The sequence below is a fragment of the Onychostoma macrolepis genome, chromosome 05 (assembly GCF_012432095.1).
Source record: "Onychostoma macrolepis isolate SWU-2019 chromosome 05, ASM1243209v1, whole genome shotgun sequence".
Lineage (NCBI taxonomy): Eukaryota > Metazoa > Chordata > Actinopteri > Cypriniformes > Cyprinidae > Onychostoma > Onychostoma macrolepis.
Window position 1 is genome coordinate 40660469 of NC_081159.1, and position 19184 is coordinate 40679652.

Genomic DNA, 19184 nt, shown 5'->3' on the forward strand with positions numbered 1-19184 from the left:
TAACTAACGAAAATGACAAAAACACAATAATATTGCTTTAACTAAAATTAAGTTGGAAACAGAAAATATAACAATCTAATTCAAAACAGTAACAAAAACTCATATCAGTGAGTATAAATATATCAGTGATAGCCTACTAAAATGACTGATATAAAGTAAAATAAATAAATACATATAAATATATATAAAGTAAAGCATTCCAAAACATTTTGTTTAAAATGTATAATGGGCTATTTATTTATTTATTTTTAATTTAGTAAAGTTAGAATCATAAAACAAGTCATAATGAAAAATGTCTACTATTATTCAATAAATTGCAATAATTGTTTACAAGAAATGTATTTTATAGACTAAATATTTGAACTGCCCTTGTTTAGGTAGTTATTTAATCGTTATTTGCATTTATTTATTTATCTTTCTATTTAAGTTCCTAAATCACCTGACTAAGCCACTAAACTATGTAGGCTAGTTGAGTTTGTCTGTCAGCGTGCGCGCGCCGCCGGTAGTCGGTGTCGTGGAGTTCCCGCGCGTCTCGCGCTGCTGATGTTGACGAACGCTGAAGAACTGACACATCATTCACACGGACTCAAGGACGCTCTGGAGCTTTTAGCAAGAAATCACGGAGACTTGGACTTCAGAACGGGTAAGAAACCCGTCAGTCCCGTCTTTTTTGGCGGAGGGAAGTGTTTCGGATCAGTCTCGTGGTATATCTGCTCTTTTAACAGAACTGCGATTGATTTAAATGAATTGTAACGTTTAATCGGTGCGTTCTGATGACGGTTCATAGACTAACGTTAGCTCTTTGGATTGCACTGTACATTGTTACAAACATTTACCATGGTAAATATCCGCCGAAATAAGTTACTATCGTACTGTATATCCCTGAGAGAACATATTAAGGAGATCTCTTAATACTATATGTGCTGTACAGTCTAGTAACTGTAATATTTTAGGATTACCTACGGTTACCATGATACATGATTGTTATACTGGACAGGTTTTTATGAAACTCGCAGTTTGTGTCTTTAGACACCTGTTATCAACATGATTCAGTAAAATGCAGTAAAACAAATTTACTACCATGTTTTTGTCTACGGGTAACCTACTGTATTCTTTGAATTAGGCTACTTTTCAAAGTACGACATAACTAACTTTACCATGGCGTATGAAAATGGTAAATATTCAGTGCCATGTTGTATATCACAATACCATGGTATTAACATCTGGTATATCATTATTTGTGCTATTGCAGCACAACACTTTTTTGTTAGGGAAATAATTGAAGCTCTTCTCCTTGTCATATGCTTTTGGAAAGTTTGTATTGTTATATTTTGGAGTTACACTTTATAGTAAGTGTGACACTGCATCAAAAAACTGCCTGTTTTCAAACAAGTTTCCCATGAACAACTGCTATTGTTCAGGCAAGCTTATAATTTTATTAAAGTACTTACATTCTTCTTTCTACCTCAATCTGACAGTGTAAAACTGTTTAAATCATCGTCATTTTAGGGTTTATGGTGTTGCATTGTCATAATGACAGTTGTCTAACATTGGATATAACTAAACAGAGAAAAGAAGTTTAGTAAGTGGTTAGTATTTCAATTATTTGAAGCTGTAAAGCTATTTATATCATTTTTACAGTTTTGTTGCATTATCATTGTGACAAAGTTTTAAAATTAGATGTAACTTTACACAAAAAAAGTACATTTGTTTATTTTTTTATTATTATTTTTAATCAACATTTAGTTAATTTAGCTTTTTGTGGCAATATTATTGAAGCAGTGTATATTTTAACCTTTACAAATTGGCCATGCTCACTTACACCGCAAGTGCCTCACTGTGACCCAGATTTGTAGGGACAAGTGGAAATTAATTTTTTGTGGTAATCCACAATATGCCAAAAATGCTGTCGATTCAGCTCAGCTTGAACCACTGAAACCAGAATATTCCTTTGACACACTGGATGGGTTTGCACTGCTGATTTGGTCATGATATAGGGTGTTCAGGACACGTCTGCTGGGAATATGATACAGCGACAGAAACTTTTAACTGCTCTGATAAGGAGTTAACTCACACTATCTTGATAGCCTCTACTCTTTCAGCACTTAGAGGTTAATCCCAACAGGAGAGACTTTCTCTTGGGATAATGGAGGAATCAGACTGTTTGTGTCCATTAGCTGCTTGATTTTTGACTTTTATGAACCATCTGCTCCATGAACACAAGAATCAATTGTTGACTGAAGCACAGTTCACACAATGTAATCAGTGTTTAGCAAAGTCACTATAGCTTGATTTCACTGTGTTGCGTATACCGTTTGTACATTTTCATGATTGTTAAAACATGTTAAACAATTACCTTGAGAGTACATCTAAATATAGTATACTAGATGAATTGGTATTGGTTTAAATATGTGAGAACAACATATTTTTATATCTAGTTGATTGATGTGCCTTAACCCTGTATAATCTGATTAGGCTTGTTTTTTAGGGGGGTTTCGCATAGGACATGTTCCTGTTGTCATTTTAATATTATTTTAATATTAGTATTTATTATTATTTTTATAAGCTTTTCTTTTTATATTTATTCTATATAAAATATTCTATATATTTTACTTATTTGTATTTAAGTTTTAGTTTTAATAATGATTGTACTTCAACTTATACTTGTTAAGTTATGAGTTAGTTAGTTGCTATGGAAACATATAATTTCTAAATTTTTTTTTTTTTAATCTAATATTTATATTTTTTTAAACTAAACTTTATTTTAGGTAACGGCAATTATTTTTAATAGTTTTAGTCTTAATTAACAATAACAACATCAGCTGGACAGAATTCAGCAGAATTTATAGGTCTCTCAAGATGCATTTTAAAGATATTTTTAACTTGAGACAGACCTAAAGTGGTGCAAGGCACAAATAAACAAACAACGGGAGATGTGACATAACATCCAAATATGTCTGTTTGCATGCTTACATAGACCAGTATTTTAGAAAATACAGACTGAATCTAACATAACAGTGCACAGTAATTATCTTAAAATTTATTAAAATTTATGCCTTTTTTTTACAAAAATATGGCTATAGAGGTGATGCTTTAATGATTTAGAGACAGTGTCTCTGATAACATGCTGAAATCTTCAGTAAAGAAGTTTTCTTTACAGTCATGCCTGTTGCTATAAATATTTCACCTAAAACATGAATAAATAAAATACAAAGAATCCTAACTGACTATAATCGGTTGCACGCTATTTTTGTTTTTCAGGTTATGTGTTGTGCAGTAGCATTTTACAACATTTAACATCTTCGTTGCGTGTGATATCAAAGCAAGTCCACTAATATGACTGTAGGTCCAATGTCACGGATGAACAGAGAGTGAGAGACCTGAAACTATGTGAGCTTACACACACACACACACACACACACACACACACACACACACACACACACACACACAAAGGCACTAATCAGGTCCAGCTGTGTGTCAGTGTGTGTTATGTGGAGTTCACATTGGAGAGTGTGTGACCATATGGCATAAAGCGTCCAATTCTTACCTCACCCCCCACCTTTCGTCATGGGACTAGGCAGGAAAGACTCAACGACCAGCCAGAGTTGAACAGCAGATGTGAGTGTGTGTATGAGAGAGAGCGATGGAATGTGTGAGTAGTAGTACACCCTGTCTACTACAGCGCAAGTCTACAAGACTAGAACACTTAAAATCAACATGAAATCAAAATGTCATAACTTGCTCTTCCTGTGATATAACTCACTTGATGTCTATGATGCAACTGACTTTTCCCAATCCAATCAAAAACTAATGCTCATAATCAAGATCCATCTTGTTTTTTTTTCTTGTTCAATAAGCAGTTATTTTACTATCATTTATATACTATTATATTATTTATTCATTTTTAAGTAGCTTTTATTTTTATATTTTCAGTTTTCATTGAAATTTTAGTTATGTGCTTTTGTCATTTTTATTTGCTTTTTAAAATATTTTATATTGTGCAATTATTTTTAATTTAAATAATCATTCTATTATTTTTTTAAATAGTTTTTTCATAAATGTTTTTTTAATAAAAAATAATTAAAATTAAATTAAAAATTTACATTTTTAAAATTCCATTTGTTTTAACAATTTTAGTACTTCAACTTACTTATTTCACGTAGTTGCCAAAACAGCTTTTTGATTTTTAAGTTTTTCAAGTTCTTCGTCTTTTTATTTTATTTTATTTTATTTAAACTAAAATTAAAATGAATGGAAACAATTTTTAATATTGTTAATTAAAACTAACAACACTGTCGCTAAGCAATTTTACTTGGAAATTTATGCGGTCAATATTGGCAATACTTCCATTTCTTGACAACTTTTAAGTGTATATTTATATTTAAAGGAAAAACTATTATGGAAAAAAAAATTGTAATTGTAAAAAGTTTTTGTTATTTTTGTAATTTTCTGTATCGCTTTATTTTTGTTTCAGTTTAATTTTGGTACTTCAATTTATTTTTCAAGGCAGTATTTATCATTTTCAAGTTCAGTCCAAGTTTTTATTTAATATTTATATTTTATTTTACTGTAGCTTTATTTCAATTACCAAAAATGATTTTTAATAGTTTCAAATCTCTGCAAAGCAGTCTGAAGTGCAAGTGTACAAAGTCGTCATAACTCAAATGTGCCTGTTTGAATCATAAAGTTGTCTATACTGCAAGTGTGCCAAATCAGAAAAAAATAGAACACTCTTGTTACAATCAAAGCTCACTGTACTGCCAGTGCGCAAAGTCAACAAAACTAGCATGCTTGTGGTGTAGACACTATGTTTGGATGTTTCTATTTATTTAGATTTTCTTCGATTTTTCACTTCCTTTGGGTTTAGAATGCTAATATGACTAGCTGAATATAATACAGACATGCTGTGTGGTTGTGTATGAGTGTGTGTGACTCAAAGGGAGTCTCTGTTTGAGCTCCATTAGTCTCAACCTCGCCCTGACACTACTGCTCACATTAATACACACACACACATTCATGTTTATGTGATGTTGCTTGCATCATTTGACTTGAGAAGTGTCAGGCCCTAAAGTTCAATATTTATTGGAGTGTTATGTGCTAGTGTTCGTAGTATAATCGTTTAGTATATAGTGAAAGGTGTGTGGATTTGGGCATATTTGATTGTGTGTTTTCTCTTCACAGGTGATTGTATTCTTATTGGCTGCAGGTTGGCTATGGAGAATCCTCATATCAAAAAGGTGAGTAGTATTGTTTCTTCAGATGGATTATGACTCATGGGGCCTAAAGATACAGTTTCTGACCGTTAATAATGCTGAGAAGTAGGTGAGGAATGTTTTGCACAAACAAGGCTATAAGGATGATTCTTTCCCAGTAGAGCTTAACTCTAAGAATGTTTCTAATTTTTACACGCCCAGCCAAAATTTCAACTGGTCCCAACACAAAAATAAATAAAAATATTATTACAAATTATTCACAATTCTTGAGTCCAAATTCAAAACCACAGCAAAAAACTACTAGTCTGTAACGTTCGAACATTATTAAAGACAAGTGTCAAAAATAAGACAAAATAAAGATAAAAATAAGAGCAAATAAACAAATAACAAGCAATTACACAAATAAATACAATAGAATAAAGATACAGATTAAATAAACAGTGCTTTGTGATGATGCAGGCCACGCCCAGTGACAATTGCATAAAATCTACCTGGATATATGAGATTTATATTTTATATTTATTTATATGAAGTTTTATTTTTTATTTTTGTGAATTATAGATCTGGCAAAGTCAATTGGAAATTAATAAAATAATAAAATGCCATTTTTAGAATGAATATGAATTGTTCTAGTTGTGCCAATCTTAAAGGGGTCATATGATGCGATTTCATGTTTTCCTTTGTCTTTGGAGTGTTTCAAGCTGTTTGTGCATATATAAGATCTGTAAAGTTGCAAAGATTAAAGTCTCAAACCCAAAGAGATATTCTTTATAAAAGTTAAGACTCGACCACGCCTTCCTAAAACAGCTCATTCAAACACGCCCCCACATGTCTACATCACGGTGTGGGAAGATTTGCATAACACCGCACAAATGTATACGCAATAAAAGAAGGCGTAACTTTTATTCTCGCTGTAGTATTGTTGTTGTCAACAATACTACAAAGACACAAATGCCTTGTTTATAGTGGGTTTTATTGTTTTAGTCTCGTTGCGCCGGGACACGGCATCATTCACAACATGGTAAGGGGCGTAACATTTCTGTCACACGCTTGAGGTATTCGGCCAATCACAATGCACTGGATAACTGACCAATCAGAGCACACCTCTCTTCTCAGAATGGTGAGATTTGTAAAAATCGATGCGTTTTAGAAAGGCGGAGCATAGAGGAGCAACATAATGTGTTTTTTGAACCTCGAACCGCGTAAACACATTGCATTACACCAAATACACCAAATAATGTTCTTTTTAGCAAGATCATATGACCCCTTTAAACATAAAATATTTTATGGCGCAGTAATTGTAAGTAAAAATATTTTTATTTCATAAAGGATTGAATAATGTCAACTTTATTGAATTTATTTACTCATCCTCATCTCATTTCAAAGCTGTATGACTTTTCTATTTTGGAACACAAAAGAAGATATTTAGAAAATTCCCTAAGTGCTTCTTTTGTCTGTACAATGAGTCAGTGTTGTCTGGACCCCAAAATTCTTCAAAATATCTTATTTTGTGTTCTGCAGAAAAAAAGACATTTGCACAAGTTTGGAATGGCATCTCAATTTGCTGTTTGTCTAAATTGTCGCCTATGAGAAACAATTGAGATATCAGTGAGTTCTGCAGGAACTACCCAGGAGTTGTTTTGAACCCCAGTTGTCAAAGCTACAGATTTAAAGCATTTGAGCGCATGGGATATCCAGTCCGGAGTTTAGCGAGTCTATAAAGGCTTCAGGTTCATCTGAGTGATTTATCATGCAGGAAATAATGTTATCACGGTACATTCCTCAGGTAATATACGATCACACACACCTCCCATTGACCCAGGTGTGTGTGTGTGTGTGTGTGTGTGTATAAGTGAGTGACAGAGAGATTGCTGGTGTCTGCAGGGCTGATATTATCGCTTGCTGAAAAGAGATATAGATCAAGAGGAAATTGAGCCATTTAAATCCCAGGAGCACTTTATGATTAATGGCTGTCAGATATTATACTGTCTCTCTCTGAAAAGATCTGGCAACCAGCCGAATAAACCACCACACACACTCATAAAAGTCAGTCATTTTTCCATTGTCCAAAAGCCAAATACCCTCTGCAATCCACCCACTACGGGTGGGCGGTGTGACCCAAATCTTATATCATGGTATGAGTAATTTTATGTGACCGTAACAGTCTGTATCAGTTTTTTGTTTTTGTGTGTGGAAAAAGTGGTTTATATATTAAATAACCATGTAATATCTATTTTTGGATACTTTAGAAGCAAAAGCTCACTTGATTATTTTCTCTATCTACAGGTGCTAGTCATATAATTAGAATATCATCAAAAAGTTGATTTATTTCACTAATTCCATTCAAAAAGTGAAACTTGTATATTATATTCATTCATTACACACAGACTGATATATTTCAAATGTTTATTTCTTTTAATTTTGATGATTAGAGCTTACAGCTCATGAAAGTCAAAAATCAGTATCTCAAAATATTAGAATATTTACATTTGAGTTTGAATAAATGACCATCCCTACAGTATAAATTCTGGGTATCTCTTGTTCTTTGAAACCACAATAATGGGGAAGACTGCTGACTTGGCAATGATCCAGAAGACGATCATTGACACCCTCCACAAAGAGGGTAAGTCACAGAAGGTCATTACTGAAAGGTGTGGCTGTTTACAGAGTGCTGTATCAAAGCATATTAAATGCAAAGTTGACTGGAAGGAAGAATTTGGGTAGGAAAAGGTGCGCAAGCAACAGGGATGACCGCAAGCTTGAGAATACAATCAAGCAAAGCCGATTCAAACACTTGGGAGAGCTTCACAAGGAGAGAACTGAAGCTGGAGTCAGTGCATCAAGAGTCACCACGCTCAGACGTCTTCAGGAAAAGGGCTACCAAGCCACTTCTGAACCAGAGACAACGTCAGAAGCATCTTAACTGGGCTGTGGAGAAAAAGAACTGGACTGTTGCTCAGTGGTCCAAAGTCCTCTTTTCAGATGAAAGTAAATTTTACATTTCATTTGGAAATCAAGGTCCCAGAATCTGAAGGAAGAGTGGAGAGGCACAGAATCCATGTTGCTTGAAGTCCAGTGTGAAGTTTCCACAGTCAGTGATGATTTGGGCTGCCATGTCATCTGCTGGTGTTGGTCCACTGTGTTTTCTGAAGTCCACAGTCAACGCAGCCATCTACCAGGAAATTTTAGAGCACTTCATGCATTCTTTCTGTTGACAAGCTTTATGGAGATGCTGATTTCATTTTCCAGCAGGACTGGGCACCTGCCCACACTGCCAAAGGTACCAAAAGCTGGTTCAATGACCATAGTGTTACTGTGCTTGATTGGCCAGCAAACTCGCCTGACCTGAACCCCATAGAGAATCTATGGGGTATTGTCAAGAGGAAGATGAGAGACACCAGACCCAACAATGCAGATGAGCTGAAGGCCACTATCAGAGCAACCTGGGCTCTCATAACACCTGAGCAGTGCCACAGACTGATCGACTCCATGCCACGTCGCATTGCTGCAGTAATTCAGGCAAAAGGAGCCCCAACTAAGTATTGAGTGCTGTACATGCTCATACTTTTCATTTTCATACTTTTCAGTTGGCCAAGATTTCTAAAAATCCTTTCTTTGTATTGGTCTTAAGTAATATTCTAATATTTTGAGATACTGATTTTTGACTTTCATGAGCTGTAAGCTCTAATCATCAAAATTAAGAGAAATAAACATTTGAAATATATCAGTCTGTGTGTAATGAATGAATATAATATACAAGTTTCACTTTTTGAATGGAATTAGTGAAATAAATCAACTTTTTGATGATATTCTAATTATATGACCAGCACCTGTAAATGAAAAGGCGATTATTCATAAAAAGAATGTTAAGTATCACATCATATAACGAAACAAAATAATAAAATATTATGCTCTGTCAATTAGATAGTTCTGACAATAAATGTTAATTACATGTTTTAGGTTATGCGGTCATTTTATGCATTGCCTCTATAATAATGCGTCAAAGTGCAACTAAACTGTGCTTTTCATGTTTCTTTGATGTTCTCATGTGTAAATAATGTATAGTAGTTCTGTCTGCTCATAGCTGTCTAAATATGTCTTCTGTGGTATAAACAATAAATCAGAATGACACATTTTTACCGTTGCGCGTAATATACTGCAAAACCGCCTGTCTCTACGACCCACAAACCCATTTTCGCTCTTTAAAGAGAAAGATAAAAGAAAGAAAGGAAATCTAGAAATGACTAGCTTTTGTAATGTACGTGCTCCCGAGAGCATATATTTCCTGATTGAGATTAGCACCTTTAACTGAAATGAAGAAGTACATTTAATTAAGTGTGTGCGCGTGTGTGTGTGTTTTGCAGATTTCTATAAATGCAGTATTTTTTTTTTTTTACATTTTATTCATCAAACAATCCTGAAAAGAATTATGGTTTCCACAACAAACAGCACAACTGTTTATCATTGATAATAAGAAGAAATTTTTCTTGAGCAGCAAATCAGCACATTAGAATGATGAATCATGAATGAATCATGTGACACTGAAGACTCGAATAATGATGCTGAAAATTCAGCTTTGTTCACAGGAATAAATTACACTTTAAAATATATTCAAATAGAAAACAGTTACATTCATTTTAAAAAATATTTCTCAATATTACCATTTTCACATATAAAGCCTTTGCAGCTTATGTGAGTAACACCCTAGTATCATAGCAGTGCATTTAGCAGGTAAGCACCAGTCACGTTTGCTGCGGAAACTGTAATCTAGTTATCACATGGGACATTACACAGATGCCCTGCTGTGCTCTTATATATTCGTGATTGGCTATTAAGATTGATTTACGTCCTTTCCGGTTTGCCACACCCCCACTCCAGTGCTCATGTCTGTTAAAGTGCTTATGCTAGTGGAGTTTCATTACTTCCTGTCTCAGAGGCTGGACTGGTGATCAATGCTGTATGTGTGTCTGCTCTTGTATGCACTTATAAACTTATAGACTGCTGACGGATAACCCTCGCATAACCCATTTATCATACATCCCTGAGCTGCAGTATATATATCCATTTCACATGCACAGCCGCTCGCTTGTGTGTCATACAGGGAGACTGCTGGTGCTTCCTCCATCTGATAAAGTTTCAGCATCTATTTTGTCTACCTCAAGCTCATTGTGTTCTCATTAAATGTGGTGTGATTATGAGGGGGGAACGGCGAAATACAGGCGAAACCCATGTGAGAGGCTGATCACCCTGTAAGTGCAATAATGTGCACCTTTCATGCTTAACTGGTCAAAAAAGTTCAAAATGGCCAAGTTAAGAGTTAAAAACTGTAAATATGGGGCTAAATTTAGAGAATAGAAAAGCAAAATTTTGTAAAATCACATTTTTATACATTACATTACCTTTTTTCCCGTTAAAACTTGTCAAAGTCAAAACTTTTAGATCATAACTTTTACAGTATTGTTTTTACAAAGTTGTCGATCATTTTGATATTTTCAGTTTTCGTGTTAAATTTTGTTTAAAATATGGTAATTTTAAGAAAGTGAAAGTGACGTGTGGTCAAGTATGGTGACCCATACTCGGAATTTGTGCTCTGCATGTAACCCATCCAAGTGCACACATACAGTAGTGAACCCTAGGCATGGGCCGGTATGAGATTCTGACGGTATGATAACCTTAGAAAATCACGGTTTCGCAGTATTACAGCTCGAAAATATGTTATTTTTAAATGTCTGGGTATAAAAACAAGTTTTTTTCACTGAATACAATATACTTTATTTTTAAGAAACATATAGAACATTTTGGAAAAGTAAACATGTCAGGCTAAATAATTAAAATAAACAATTGAATTCTTGTTAATTAAAGTGCAGTCACTTAAGTGAGCATAATCCTGCAGCTCATTTATGCAGCTCAAACATAAATTCTTTTCTGTAAAAAAAAAAAAAAAAAAAAAAAAAGCAGTCAATTAAGTGTGCCTAAACATACAGCTCAATAATCAAAAACATAAATCAAAACATAATTTCTGTAAAAAAATTTTTTTTTAAATGCAGTCATTAAATCTGCAGCTCAACAAGGTTTTTGGAGACATGCTCACTTCCTACACATTTATCTTTCAGTCCAAGTTAGAGGTACAAAGATGTGTGCACATACACATAAGGAGAGAGAGAGCGCGAGTGTCACACACACACACACACACACACACACACACACACACACGCGGTCTACAGTATCTCCGTACAACATTCTGGCTGAGAAAACTGTTTGTTTTTTAAATGTCGTGATTTTGAACAGATGTAAACAATGGCAGGAGGCTTAAAATTATAGACGTGATACCAGCTAAATTTAATTATTGTACTAAATCCCAGAAACATAGTACTTTAGTCTGCTATTCCCCGCTCTGTGAAGTAACGTGAGGGAGGAAACTAGTTGACGTTAGCTTGTTAATTAGCTATGTTATCTGCCTCAGTAGCAAGCCAAATAGTATCTATTTCAACACTGAAACAAACGGCGAATGGGTCTCTGTCTTGATTGAGGGTGAAAGAGAGAGAAATGAAGATGACACAGATAGTTTATGTACAACCTGGGGCCTGTACCATGAAGCTGGATTAGCTGGCTAACCAGGTAAGTTTCAGTTTAGTTTGCACCAATCCTGGATTTTAAGTACCATGAAAGTGTCTTGGCTTTTAGCTGCGTTCATTGCCATAGTAACTTACACTCCACAGCTATCCTGCTCCGGGGCAGGTTATGTTCTGAGTTAGAGATCTCAAACTGAAATTGGACCAATCAAATGTGAGCAAAGTGACACATATCTGACACAAAAAAGTCACTCCCCCAGTTTCTCTTGCTCCAAATTAAAGGTCATTACAACTAAAAAAAACAAAATTAAAAAAAAAAGTCTGGCCAAAACCAAAAATTGAGTTATTTTATATGATTTATATAATTATATGATTTATATTATTATTAATCCATTACACACAAGCAATTTTAGTTTAACAGTTATTATAAATCATTTATTTTAAATGAACGTTAATATATACAGATTGTATATAATATAAATAACCCGTAGAATCAATAGATAACGCTTTAAAAATAGCATGTGACCTTACATGTTCGAGTCTCTATCGCTGTGTATTTCCAACTATAAAAACTAACTTAACAAGTTTCACTTGTGAATGCACTGATAAAGCAAGATAATTTATTTTATTTGTCTTCTTTCATGAACAAGTACTTGTAATTGTAAATGCATTTAAATTCATCATATTCTTCAATCTCTTAACCTTTAGCAAAACCTTTAACCAAGGCTTGTGACTGGCTGTTTGTCAGTGATATCACACGTGCTCCAAAAACTCAGGATCAAAGCCTGAGTTGACAAAGAAAATTGATGAGCAGCATCATGGTACCAACAAAGCCGGATTGGAGTTGTTTGGTTTTGTCAACTCGAAACTAATCCTGTAACTCTGAATTTGTTCATCTACCATCATGGTACAGGCCCCTGGAAGTATTTATTCAGCGATTGGCACTAAAACATCATCTGTACGGAACATCGTTGTGTACGGAATAGTGATGCGCGGATGGCAGTTACATCCGCGGGCGCTGCGGATAATCCGCGGGTCGGGTGGGTCGGGTAATAAAATATTGCATTTTGATTATTTGCGGGTGGGTCGCGGGTGGATAAGATAAATCATTAATCATGCAAATATTAACTACATTTTCTAAAATATGAACGTGTTTTAAATAGGATACAGAAATTGAATAAACTGTAAATCAACATATTAAAGTTATTCAACAAAACATTATTTAGTCAAGAGCAGTGAGGGATTTCTTCTGTCTTTTGTTGTTTGATTAACATTAATGACAGACGGCACTGCTTTATTAGGCTGCTGTCACAAGACCTGTTTCACAGATCCAATACTTTCTTTCGCAACTTAAGACAAAACCGACATTATGAGGATACTCGCCAGGACGACCATTTTGACGTTATTTTGTGTGTATTTGGCCACTTAAGCGCAACAAGCTTTGTTTGTTTGTTTGCAGCGCGCGCTTTGGGTGTGACTGCAGCGCACAGAAAAGCGCCTCTGGAGCGCACGAGTACCGAAAGACTTAAAAAGACGTGCAAATAATACATTTCTGTGATGATGCAACAATGACCGATTAGGCAATTGACAATTCTGTCAACTGTACCGAAACGCGAGCTAAAGTCTTGTATCGCAGCGTGCAACAGCACTAGATGCGCCGATGTGAAGAGAAGGTCAAAGAGAGAAGACGCAGTACAGCTGAATCACTCACGCTGTTTTCAAATGACTGGTTGTGCAAATTTATTTACTCATCTAACCTACACGCTATATCGAATAAATGTTTTGCAGGAATTTCCCTCATTTTAAAGTCGAAAACTGCGGGAATATATGCGCAATCCCACACCGAAATTCGGGACCTGATTAAGCATAATTCTACTGTACATAGAATTGTGAAACATGACTTTTCCAAAACTTTCCAGGCCTGGAAAATGCTGTTTTAAAATTCCATGACTTTTCCAGGTTTTTCATGACCGTATGAACCCTGAATGTGACCGTATGAACCCCGAATTGGGTGCGGTTATCTAAATCAGACAAAAATATAGGTGCGGGCGGTTGGCGAGTGGATAATTTATTTGAAGCTGCGGATTTGGGTGACGTTTTAGCTCATCCGCGCATCACTAGTACGGAACATGGTTAGTCTACGTTACCCGAAAAATTACCATACGGCAGACTTCATCTTTTTCGACGGGGGAAAAAGTTCCAGGGATTGATCTTCTTTGGCCATCATCCTACACACAGGTTACTCTTACTGACTGCTTGCACCAACCAGAGGGGGAGGGGCCGTGTGACTCCTTACGCTCTTCACTGCTCACAACTGAGTACTACACTTTCCGTCTTTGACGACACGTAAAAAACTGGTGGTTTTGAAAAAAATAATTTTCCAAACCGCTGTATACCTCGAAACCAGTTATGCCTAGTGAACATACACCTGGAGCAGCGGGCAGCCAATGCTGCGGCGGCCGGGGAGCAGTTGGGGGTTCGGTGCCTTGCTCAAGGGTCTCATTTCAGTCATGGTATTGAAGGTGGAGAGAGCGCTGGTTATTCACTCCCCCCACCGACAACTCCTACCGGACCTGAGACTCGAACCCATGACCTTCGGGTTACAAGTCTGACTCCCTATCCATTAGGCCACGACTGCCCCATTGCTATGTGCTTTTGTCATTTTTAGGGTGCGTTCACACCTGTAGCTCGGTTCTCTTGGTTTGTTTGGTCTGGACCAAAAAAGAAAATTATACATTTGGTCCTGGACCGCTTAGCATTCACACTGGCATTTTTGACAGTGAACCTAAAGGTACTGAACCTAAATGCATAGTCATACGTTCACAACCTGATTGGTTGGGTTGAATGATGTATATTTTGTGATGGAACTTACCGAACACCCCAAACACTCTGTGTGTTTGACTGCCCAGACCGATTGGTGTATGACATCAAAGTACCAATTCATTGATTGGTCTGCTCAGCCCTGCTTTAAAGGGATAGTTCACCCAAAAATGAAAATTCTGTCATTAATTACTCACCCTCATGTCGTTCCAAACCTATAAGACTTTCGTTCATCTTCGGAATACAAATTAAGTTCTCTGACCCTCCCATACACTGTAAAAAATAAATAGTTGAGAAAACGTAAAAAAATAAGGCAACTTGATGCAGTAAGATATTTGAGTTCTCTCACCAATATTTTTTTAGTTCTTTTCAGTAAAGATACTTCGTTTAGCCAACGTAAATTTGTTTGTTCATGCAATGCTGATTGTCTTATTTTGCTAATAGAAAAATTCTTGTCATAGCAACTGAAACAACAATTACTGTCGTTGAAGTAATTTTTTTCTGTTTCCTGGAAGAAAAAAGAATGTATAAAAAGTCACCACATTATCAACATCACGTTTATTTACGAATGATTAATCTTAATGGATAACTTAGTCTAATACGTAGACAACATTGTAATTGACATAAATATTGAAATAGACATAACTGGCTCAACATACTCTAGGGCTAGGCCTCAAAACTAGACACACTTACCTCAAGAATGGTGACATCCAACAAATGTTAAAAAGATGAGCTCTTTTCATCACAGTACAACAAATAACTAACAATAATGACAAAACAACAACAAAAAAGTTTAAATGAAGTCAGCAAACAGCAAAACAATAATCCTATAACAGTAACTGTGTAATTTATTCATGCTGCAATGCATGCTGGGAACTCACAAAGCCTTAACATTTCAACAATATGAAATTCTTTGTTCAGACAACTAGTGTTGTCAAAAGACCCGGTACTTCGGTACCAAGTCGGTACTAAAGAAATGAAAATGTCACAGTACCAGGTTTTTTTAAGTACCGGTGATACCGAGCACTCGGTCAACCCGGTTCTTGACGCGTACAGCCCTATGATTTCCGCGATGCAGAAAACGCGGACGGAATCTCGGAATCCAGTTGTAAAAATGGAATTTACAGTTTAACACGGAATGTCACGGAATTTGTCAAAGTTTAGATGAATTAATCAAAAGTAGATCATTACACTTAAATCAAATCGCGATATGGACCAGTATCTGTAAATATTAAGCCGCTAAAGTCGATTCAAATATGAATCCTGTATGTTCTGCTTGTCTCTGTGTGAATGAATGAATGGCGGAGACGCGTGGTTTTGTTTACTACATACACTGAAGCGCGTGTGACGCTCGTGGTGATTTCAGCGTCTGCCGTCTCAATGAGGACATATATACATAAACAACATCTTCAGAACTACGTCATGGATATGCTAATTAGCTTCATCATCGAAAGAAGTTTGCAACACTGACAAAGCCCACTAGACAGTGACTATGTGCTGATTCTGAATGCATCTCTCACAGACTGACAAGGGAGTATACTTTAAAGGCTTGCGCACTCAACTGTTTGCGAAATGGAGCTTTATGCTCGTGTATCCTACCTCTCATTTGGCACAAATCCAAATATTCCATAATATTTCCATATTTGCGATGTAACTTATCTGAATGCTAAACTATTATTTATTATGTAAATGATAGGCTTTGTACTTCAGTCTCGTTCCAGCGGTGACACAGAGGAGGTCGCGCTGATGTTTGGCTCACTGTATTTTATTTTGATAAAGTACCAACTGCGCTGTCAAGTTAGCAATTCTGGAACTGATGTGTTTTGTGTGTGTTCAACTGTTTATACCAGCAGAATCAACTTTAAACACTTATTGTCTTATTAATAATCACTGTATAAAGGTCTGCTTTTATTTGTGTACACTCACAATGAAAACAAAACAGATTTTATATAACATGTAATAATATTTAGTATTTTCACATCTAGATGGAAAAAAGTGTAATTTGCACTACTGTCTGTTCAAAATAAATGAAAAGAAACTGATCTTAGTAGATTTTTTTCCCCCCTGTTGTACCGAAATCGTATCGAACCGTGACCCCCGAACCGAGGTACGTACCAAACCGTGACATCTGTGTACCGTGCCAACCCTAGTCTTTACACGATCAAGGCTCAGAAACATAGCAAGGAGATCGCTAAAATAATCCAAGTGACATCAGTGGTTCAACCGTGATGTTATAAAGCAATGAGAATACTTGTTGTTTATGTTCAGATCAAAGCGTAAACAGCATATCCGCGTACGGTGCTGCTGACACAGAACAGCATACGTTGTTTTGGATACACCGCTCGTTCCATGTGGTCAATTCATGTCGCATCTTGTCATCCTGTTTTTGGTTCGTTTAGAAGTATTTGGTCTGTGTTGCTTTCATATTTCATTTGAACTGCACCAGAGTTCATGTTTGGCGCGTACCATGGTTCGGATGGCAGTGTTCACACTTACTCAAATGAACCAAACTAACAGAGCAATCGCATACAGAGTATATCGTTTTAATCGAAGTATGAACACACCCTTAATCATTTTATATATTTGTATAGCTTTTTTTATTTTATTTTATATTTATTTTTATTTCTGTTTTTAGGATTTAATCATTTTTATAGTTTTTTTTATATTTCTATGTAGTATTTGTTTCTTTTAATATTTTTATATAGCTTTTATTATTTTTTATATTTGTAATTTTTATATATTTCAGTTGTTAGATTTTATTTAAATTTTAGCTTTATTTTAGTGCTACTACTTATTTATTTGAGCATTTTTTCTTATATACAGAGGGGAACATTTTTTTTTTATCCCCTGATGATTTTGTACCTTTGCCCACTGACAAAGAAATGATCAGTCTATAATTTTAATGGTAGGTTTATTTGAACAGTGAGTGACAGAATAACAACAACAAAAATCCCGAAAAACGCATTTCAAAAAAGTTATAAATTGATTTGCATTTTAATGAGTGAAATAAGTAGTTGATCCCCTATCAATCAGCAAGATTTCTGGCTCCCAGGTGTCTTTTATCCAGGTAATGAGCTGAGATTAGGAGCACTCTCTTAAAGGGACTGCTCCTAATCTCAGCTTGTTACCTGTATAAAAGTCAACCTGTCCACAGAAGCAATCAATCAATTGCCAGGGACTTTAGTCAGGGACTAAATTGTAGACCTACACAAGCCTGGAATGGGCTACAAGACCATTGCCAAGCAGCTTGGTGAGAAGGCGACAACAGTTGGTGCGATTATTCGCAATTGGAAGAAACACAAAATAACTGTCAGTCTCCCTCGGACTGGGGCTCCATGCAAGATCTCACCTCGTGGAGTTTCAGTGGTCATGAGAACGGTGAGGAATCAGCCCAGAACTACACGGGAGGATCTTGTCAATGATCTCAAGGCAGCTGGGACCATAGACACCAAGAAAACAATTGGTAACACACTACGCCGTGAAGGACTGAAATCCTGCAGCACCCGCAAGGTCCCCTGCTCAAGAAAGCACATGTACAGCCCGTCTGAAGCTTGCCAATGATTCAGAGGAGAACTGGGTGAAAGTGTTGTGGTCAGATGAGACCAAAGTCCAGCTCTTTGGCATCAACTCAACTCGCCGTGTTTGGAGGAGGAGGAATGCTGCCTATGACCCCAAGAACACCATCCCCACCATCAAACATGCAGGTGGAAACATTATGCTTTGGGGGTGTTTTTCTGCTGAGGGGACAGAACAACTGCACCGCATCACGGACGATGGATGGGGCCATGTACCGTCAGGGCCAGGGTATTGAAGGCAGCCAGGGCATTGAAAATTGGTCGTGGATAGGTATTCCAGCATGACAATGACCCAAAACACACGGCCAAGGCAACAAAGGAGTGGCTCAAGAAGAAGCACATTAAGGTCCTGGAGTGGCGTAGCCAGTCTCCAGACCTTAATCCCATAGAAAATCTGTGGAGGGAGCTGAAGGTTCGAGTTGCCAAACATCAGCCTCAAATCCTTAATGACTTGGAGAGGATCTGCAAAGAGGAGTGGGACAAAATCTCTCCTGAGATGTGTGCAAACCTGGTGGCCAACTGCAAGAACCTCTGTGATTGCCAACAATGGATTATGCTGTTCTGATTGGCTGACTTAGCATTTTTGCCATCCTGCTCTTCAGATAGATGAACCCATATCAATGTACTAGTTTATAGCGTGTAATAGGCTGATATATTAGTGGTGTTGTGAAGCTTTGCTGATGGCTTCTATTGTTCTGAAGTATCTGCCTGAACAATAGCAGCGTTCAACAGAGCGATTATTGTTCTGTGTGTGTTAAAGCTCAGCGTGAAAGAAGAGATGTGAGTATAATCCTTCAGTGACTCGCGCTGAAATAGAGACGTCTGTGAGACACACACTTCGGGACTTCTGAGGGAATCCTTGGAGTTTCCAAGGTGACTGTTGTTCCGGCGCTAAGGATTAGAGCATGTCATCAGACGGATTCGAGTCTGAAGTGTGTCTGATTGAGGCACTATCAGATTCACCTCGCTCTCAGGACGTTTATCTGGAGATGTGGTTTTGT

General features: G+C 36.4%; 1 protein-coding gene across 7 annotated transcripts in view; it reads left to right on the forward strand.

The window, feature by feature from the left end:
* Nucleotides 1–481: 481 nt before the first annotated feature.
* Nucleotides 482–19184, forward strand: part of bmpr1ba (bone morphogenetic protein receptor, type IBa) — a 70502-nt gene continuing 51799 nt past the window's right edge. Inside the window, exons 1-4 of one of the 7 annotated variants that reach the window (XM_058777310.1) lie at nt 482–643; nt 3262–3390; nt 3485–3621; nt 5185–5240. The gene's annotated coding sequence lies outside the window, so the exon portion shown is untranslated. Of the gene's footprint in view, nt 644–3261; nt 3391–3413; nt 3622–5184; nt 5241–19184 lie in introns of those variants that run through there. The other 6 variants (XM_058777305.1, XM_058777311.1, XM_058777306.1 and 3 more) reach the window with 6 other exon arrangements.